Source organism: Quercus suber, unplaced genomic scaffold, assembly GCF_002906115.3.
Source record: "Quercus suber isolate HL8 unplaced genomic scaffold, Cork oak 2.0 scaffold_619, whole genome shotgun sequence".
Lineage (NCBI taxonomy): Eukaryota > Viridiplantae > Streptophyta > Magnoliopsida > Fagales > Fagaceae > Quercus > Quercus suber.
In genome coordinates, this window is record NW_027070062.1 from 73,645 (window position 1) to 82,260 (window position 8,616).

The following is an 8,616-nucleotide window of genomic DNA, read 5'->3' on the forward strand; positions in this document are numbered from 1 at the left end:
TTGTCCTATCACTAGCTGTGAATCTCCCTAGACGAGGATTGATTCCGCCTCAAGTGATTTCACCAATTCCAAACCCAAAAGTAAGGCCTCATACTCAACTTCATTATTGGTTATTTAGAATTGTAGATGGACGGCGTACTCTAAATGATCTCCTTCTGGTTGTTGTAAGATGATCTCAATTCAGGCTGTATATTGTGTGGACGACTCACTGCTTTGCCCTCTGGTCTCCATCTAACTGATCGTTAGCTGGAGTAAATTCAACAATGAAGTCTGCAAGGACTTGTGCTTTTACTGCTTCTCTTGGCTTGTATCGCACATCGAACTCACTAAGTTCCACTACCCACTGTATCAATCGTCCATCAACCTCCAACTTTTTCATAGCTTTCTTCAACAGGTGATCTGTCAAGACATTGATTACATGAGTTTGGAAATAAGGTCTAAGCTTTCTTGCTGCTGTTACTAGTGAAAATGCTAGCTTTTCCATTGGTGGATACCGTCCTTTAGCTCCTTTCAAGGCTTTGCTAGTATAGTAGGCGGGTTTTTGTATCTTTCCTTCTTCTCTAATCAAGGTTGAGCTTACTGCATGGGGAGACACTAATAGGTAAAGATACAAATCCTCTCCTAGTTTGGACGGGCTCGGCAGCGGGGTTAAAGCGAGATAAGTCTTTAAGTCTTCAAAAGCTTGTTGACACTCGTCCGTCCATTTGAATGCCTTCTTTAATATTTTGAAAAATGGTAAACACTTGTCAGTGACTTTTGAAACAAACTTGTTAAGGGCTGCCACTCGTCTATTAAGGCTCTGGACATCTTTAATATTCTTCGAACGTTCCATGTTCAAGATTGCCTGGATCTTATCAAGGTTTGCCTCAATCCCTCTTTGTGAGACCATAAAACTGAGGAATTTCCCTGATGTAACTCCGAATGCACACTTGCTTGGGTTCAGCTTCATCTTATACCGTTTAAGTTTATCAAAGGTCTCTTGAAGATCGTCCAGATGCTGCCTCTCCTTCGCACTCATCCACATATACTTCAACATTTCATCCAATCTGAGGACGAAACATGTGGTTGACCAACATGTGGTTGACCAACCTCTGGTCGGTAGCTCCTGCATTTTTCAACCTGAACGGTATAACTTTATAACAAAACAAACTTTAGCTTGTGATGAAGGGTGTTTTCTCCTAGTCTGCCTCGTCTATCTTGATTTAGTTGTACCCTGAGAATGCATCCATAAAACTCAACAATTGATGTCCACCTGTTGAATCTCCTAACTAATCAATGTGTGGAAGAGAATAACTATCTTTAGGGCATGTCTTATTTAAATCTGTGAAATCTACACACATCCTCCACTTGCCATTAGCATTCTTGACCATCACTATATTAGCTAGCCAATCAGGGTAGTAGACATCACGAATGAATTCTACAGTGATTAACTTTTGGACTTCTTCTTTGATGGCATTATCAAGTTTTGGGGCAAACTCTCTCTTTTTCTGATGAACAGGCTTGTAAGATGGAGATACATTTAGACGATGAGCAATCACACTTGGGTTAATCTCAGGCATGTCTTCATGACTCCAAGCGAATATATCTATGCTTTGTCTAAGAAATTTAACAAGATCTTGCTTCGTCTCTTCCTTCATAATTGTGCCAATCCTAGTAAACTTCTTAAGGTTGGACTCATCTAGCGGCATATCTTCTAACACTTCAACTAGTTCAGCTAGCACCCTCTTTTCTTCAATGTTCATTGTCTATATTTGCTCGTCCATGACAAGCATTGCTAAGTAACACTCTCTAGTTGCTAATTGATCCCCTTGTACTTCTCTGATGGCATAATCTGCCGGGAACTTAACAGGCAAGTGGTAAGTGGATGTTGCAGCTCTCCAACTATTCAGAGTTAGTCATCCAATGATGGCATTATATGAAGACGAACAATCCACAACAAGGAAATTTACTTTCTTATTAATTTGTCATGGATAAAAGCTAACCACGACTGGTAGGGAGATTGTACCTAATGGTAAAACCTTCATTCCTCCAAACCCGATCAATGGTACATTCACTAGATGAAGTGACTCCTTGTTAATCTCCATTTGTTGAAAGGCTAGATAATAAAGAATGTCTGCTGAACTCCCATTGTCTATTAACACCCTTCTGGTTGTATAATTCACAATTGCCAAGGTGACGACAATCGCATCGTCATGAGGATGGTGCAATCATTTGGTGTCTTTGTCCGTGAAAACAATGTCTGGCTTGTCTTCTCTAATTATCATTGGTGGTCGTCTAGACAATTGAACATTTTGGACGACCCGTAAGTAGGTCTTCTTAGCTTTGGACGAGCTTCTTGTAGACATGCCCCCTACAATCATCTTTATTTCTCCAAACGGTGGATATACTAATTCCTTCGCTTTTCCCTTCATTGGTTGTCTCTCATCCAAGGAAAATTTTCAATTTTCCTTGTTTTATGAGAACTTCTATCTGTTGCTTCAAGTCATAACACTTGTCTGTATCATGCCTATGGTCACGATGAAAGCAACAATACTTGCTTTTATTCCTCTTGCTGGGATCTCCCTTCATTCTTTCTAGCCACTTCGAGGATGGATCATCTTTTATCTGCATTAACACCTAATCAAGCGAAGTGTTTAGAGGAGTGTAGTTGGAATACCGTCCTAAGGATAACCTTGCCTTTTTGTTGTCCTTGTCTCTTTTCTCCCCCACTTTGGCTTTCTTTGGATAAGGACCTTGCTTCGGGTGGTGCACATAACTGTTCTCTAGTTGTTCACCTTTCTTTTTCTTCTTGGCAATAATGGTGTCCTCTGCGTTCATGAAGCTTTGGGCTGAATGTATTAACTCAGCCATTGTCTGTGGCTCTCGATCGTACAACTTATGAATGAACAAGTCCGAACGAACTCCATTGTTGAAAGCTGCCAAGAGGATCTTGTCGTCCATCTCATCTACTAATAAGGCTTCTTTGTTGAAGCAGCTGATAAATGAACGCGGCTCTTATTCTCTCCTTGCTCTATGCTCAATAGACTGGACAAGGAATGTTTCTGCCTTTATCCACCTACAAAGTTGTTAACAAACAACTTACTTAACTCCTAGAATGAAGTTATGATGTTTGGTGGTAACTTTCCAAACCACACTCTGCCCGATCCTTTCAAGATCGTAGGAAATGCTCTGCACATAATTTCATCTGAAACACCTTGTAAATGCATGGTTGTCTTGAATATGGCAATGTGATCACAGGGGTCATGCGAATCGTCATATGAATCCAAAGTGATCATTTCGAACTTGGAAGGCAAGGGATGACTAGTGATGGACGCAGTAAAAGGGGAATTTGTCCTATGGACGAGTTCATCCACATGGTTAACTCTTCTTATGGAGTCTTTCATTTCTTCCATAACTCTCTCCATCTGGTCCATTTCTCTCTCCAAGTGTGGTACCCTACAAGTGACAGTACCTCTGGACTGGTCCCCTTTAGCATTGTTCTTAACACCTTTACATCCTAAATTTTGGCCTCGTTCTCCACCATGTTATTAACGTTACCTGTTAACTTCTCTAGTTAACTCCTGGTTCTATTGCATTAGCTTTGCCATTGTTGCTGCCATGGACTACAACTGTTGCTAGACAATCATGGGGGGGGGGGTGCGTGCGATTTGGGAGGCTGGAGGCATTTTCACTCTTCTGGTGCCCTGGACTAGTAGCCATTGACATAGTCTGAACCATGCAACCTTTTTGTCTTGGAAATTAGAAAAGTTAATACTTAGAAACTTTTTCTTATCTTTTTCTCACAAACGGCGCCAATTGATAATGCACGAAAATCAGTAGGTTGAAATATTTCAAGCTACGGTAATGGTTGTGTATCTTGAAAAGAAAGAAAGTATTATCAAAGGTGACCAGTGTGACCCGGCTAAGGACCCTTCGACGATTAAGTCAGTTTTCTTTCTAGGACACAAGGAAAGAGAATAGTGAAATTGTTACAACTTACCTTAGGTGAATGGAATTCACTCTTTTTATAGAGAGTTAGACGTGGGTTTACTTGTTTGGATCTACCACTATCATGGATAATATTGGTGGTTGACAAAGAAAATGAGTTACATAGGACGTTTAATGTGAAATTTCTTTCACATATTATGCAACGTGTCGTATTTTGCTCATGTAAATTTAATGGAGGATTTTTCACAAAATTCACTCAGTATGATTCACTCGTCTATCCACATGTCGGCTGTAAATACACTCTTCCATGTAATTGTTGTGCCTTCGCAAGTTTCAATATCCTTCTCCTCACTCCAACGCAACATTAAATACTGAGTCAGCCATTGAGTCAACCTTAATGGAGCCCATACATATATGTGTTGGTAAAAGGTGTTAAGCAATGGCCATTACCCAATTCTCCTCTTAAAGCTAATTGCCACGTAAACAACCCTACATGCTAGTTGCTACAATTTTAAATCTCTCTCCTTATTTTTACTTATCTTACTATTCTTCTACATTTCCATTGTCTCCTTCAACATTATTCACGACAATTAGCGACAAAATGAGATATGAGACAGCCGTCAACATGATAGACAATGTCGGCTTAATACAATTTAAGGCTTACAGGCAATGATTATAAGTGGAATTTTTAAAAATATTTAAATATAAATCAAATGATATTTATTTTATTATATATTATTATCGTTTTTTTTTTTGGTTTAAAAACCATTCCTTTTCCTTTTTAGATGAAAGATTACTAATTTAGTTTTTGTATTTAGATTTTATTAACATCTCTTTTACATTTGATAATAACTAATCCACTTAATCAACATATTTATAATAATTCTCTTTAAATGAAACAATTTATGGGTTTCAATTGGTTTAGAATTCTTTCTCCAAAAAAAAAAAAAAAAAGGTTTAGAATTACATTTGTACAATATTTTGGGAGCCATCTTGGAGGTATGAGAAAGAATCCAAAACCAACTCTTAAAAAAAAATTTTTAATTATCATCTTACAATATTTTGGGACTATTCTAAATTTTTTGGGGGTATAAAGACCTTAAGCCTAGGCCAAAGTGACCAAAGCCTTGAGCTGGCCCTAATAAGAGATGAGAATCAGAGAGACCATTATGCTTACATTTTTTAGTTCTAATAAATAAAAACAACAACTAATGTAATAATACGATTGGGTTAAGCATCGGAACTAACTAATGTCATAATTTTCAGATCCGAGCCGTTCAATGAACCGTAAAAGAAACGTTTATGATTTTTAAGATCAAATTAAGGTCTAACCGAAATCGAACCGTGATGATGTTATAATTAATTTAATATCTATTTAAATATATTAAATTAATATAAATACAAAATTTGACTAAAATTGTCCCTAAATAAATATAAAAATCTATATTTCAAAAGCATTTTTTATATCATAACTTTCATAAGATAAATAATAAAAATTTAATTCAAAGAAAACATAATAAATAAACAAATTTATAATTAAATGCATAACAATGTCAAAGCTGATTTACTGATTTAAAAAAAAACGTTGTTGATTTACTTAAATCACTAACCAAACCATATAGTAAACCATTTTTATCAATTTTAAATCTAATATAAAATATTATTAAAATATTAAAGAGGAAAGTTGATGAAGCTTACTGTGGTCGTAGTAGTGCTATTGTGGGACACTGGTACTGTAATGCATGAATAGAATATCAACAAAACTAAAAACTAATTACATAATAAATATATCAATCTCATAAAAAAAATGAATAAATGGCTTCAAAAAATATATATATATATATATCAATAGATATTTGGATTTGATATTTGTAGACCTGTGTTACACGATAGGCGAGACAGTCAAGGCATTTTGTGGTACTACAGCTTTATCAAACAAAACAAAGAGGTCATTAGCCCAAAAAAGAGAAAACAAAACAAAACAAAACAGTGAGAGGAAGGGAGAAAGAGACAGAGTTTCAGAGTCAGAGCCACTGCCGTAACTACAACTGATTTGGAGAGATCAGATCGCCGGTCTTCGACTGGAAGTTGCAACGGACGACAAGGGCAGAAGCTTTGCCTCGCATCTGGCGACTTGTGGAGGCAAATAATCGGAGATTTACTTAGATTTTATACTGCTATTTCTTTTAGTTCTTTGTAATTAGTATTGATTTATTTTTCTTTTTATTATCTTAACAATGGTGATAAGGTGGGTGTTGTAAATGCCTTCTTCTTTCTTCTTTTTTTATTTTTTATTTTTAACTCTGTTTTGAACCGCAAGAATTATCCACGGTTTTCAAACCTAGGCGGTTCAACTGCGGTTCGTACAGTGAGCTGATTTTTTTTTACGTAAAACAGTTTCTGGTTTAAAAAATCAGTATGGTAAAAAAACTGAAAAATGGGCCGGTTATATCAAACAGATGGTTCCGGTGATATCATAAATATTTATTTTATAATTTTATAATTATAAAAATAAAAATATAATAAATTTATTACTAATAATATATAAGTACAAATTTGCAAAAAAATCATATGAGTTTTTACATCTTATACTTAAAAAATAATAATAGCAAAATGTAAAAACATAACATTTAGTGATATTTTTCATTTAGATTTAATTATTTTTCTTTTAAAATAGACCAACACATATGTTTAATTGAAATCTCCTTCTAAAAAAAAAAAATTGAAATCTTAAAAACAAAACGTTTATTATTTATTTATATGTGTGTATATATATATATTAGTGAATTAATGTCAAAAAAAATTAATTAACTTTTAAGTTTATTCACTTAATTAATTAAAAATACTATTTTTATCTCATCATAATTATCCTAAGAAGAAAACAAAAACTAAATTCAGCAAATATCTAAAGCTAAATTATAATTATCAAGTAGTGTTGATATATTACATTATAGTTGTACAATGTACAGTGTGCCTAGTAAATCAAAAACAAAAAGTAAAGTTTTATCAAGTAATGGTAATATATGGCTCTCATTGATTGCAAATTACAAACTAAAATACAAAGGTGTGGCTCTCGTTGTTTTATTGTGTATACAGCTAGCAGACCAGCAGAGCAGAGTCTGTAAAGTAGAGGTTCGATTGTTTTGTTTATGTGGGGCTGTTGCGAACATGTGAGTAAATATATATTTTTAGTTTTTAAATAATATTAAATATATTTTTATATATTTATTTATTTATATATTTTAAAAAATTAAAAACTGTTGTTTAAAAACACGTACTAAATTGACTCTTAATCTCTCTCATTTTCTTTGAAGAAATAGTTCATTTCAAGAAATTCAAGCAAATACTGTGTTTGTGCTTTGCTTCGTGCCCCTTTAGCTCTCCTCTTCCAAATTGAAAAAATAATTTTCAACCTCTTTTTTTCTTTGAAAATTTAAGAGTAAGTTTAGTAACTGTTTTTTTCACTTATTTTCTGTTTTTAAAAACAATTTTCTATTTTTGAAATTAAAAAAACTTGTTTGGCAACTCAAAATGGATAGAAAACAAAAATTGTTCTCAAAACTTAATTTGTGAAGGAAATTAAAAACATGCAAAAAACTGTTTTCAGTTTCTAATTTTTAAAAGTCAAAGAAAACACGCATTTAATTTAATGAATCTATCTCATTTAATCAGTTAGTATTAGAGTTCAAATCATAATAACAACGTATTTTAGTATTTTATATATATATATATATATATTTTTTTTTTTCAAAAAACTACTTTTTAATTTTAACTAACCAAACATATTTTTGATTTCAAAAATAAAAAAAAATTGTTTTTTCTTTATATTCCCAAAAACAAATTTTTAAAAATAGAAAACAAAAACGGTTACCAAATATAATCTAAAAATCTCTCACTCTTTGTGAGTTAACATCTGTGTTTTCACACATGGTTTGGAATCTTGATTACTTCAAGAGGCTAATCTCTGATGCCATACTTTATTTCAATAATTACAGACGTAGATCTGAGAAAAAACTATTAGATTTTTCTGCAAAATGCATGGCTCTTGATATGTTTCATGGATTTAGCAAAATCGGTTCAACTATTCTGATTTTCAGTTTTTTGGTTTATCCGTTTCTTAATTTTCGATTTTACTAAATAATTGAACCAAATTAGTGTTTAGTTTTGGTTGAATTAGACAGTTTGGTTTGATTTTCAAAACTATAGTTTTTAAAGTTAGTGTGTGTTTGAGTTAGGATTAAAAATTAAAATTATTTTATTATTTAGCTTATTTTTGCTACTATTTATAGTCATCACTATACTTTTTAGTACTATTTATAGGTCTCATTATATTATTTCAACTGACTTTTATTTTTATTTATCGTATTTTTAACAATAATTTTTTAATTTTAACAAAATAAACGGTATTCAAATAAATTTAAAATTATCATTTTGATGATCGGTCTTATCCGAATTCCAAAGCCATAAATTCAGTGATTGTGACTTGTAATAAATAAGGTGAGGGAAGAAAATTACCCTTACATTAATTTTGTTAATATTGTAGTTAATTATTTTTAATCATTATATTTAATACTATTTATGGTCATCACTACACTTTTTAGTACTATTTATAAGTCTCATTATATTATTTCAACTGACTTTTATTTTTATTTATAGTATTTTTAACAATAATTTTTTAATTTTAACAAA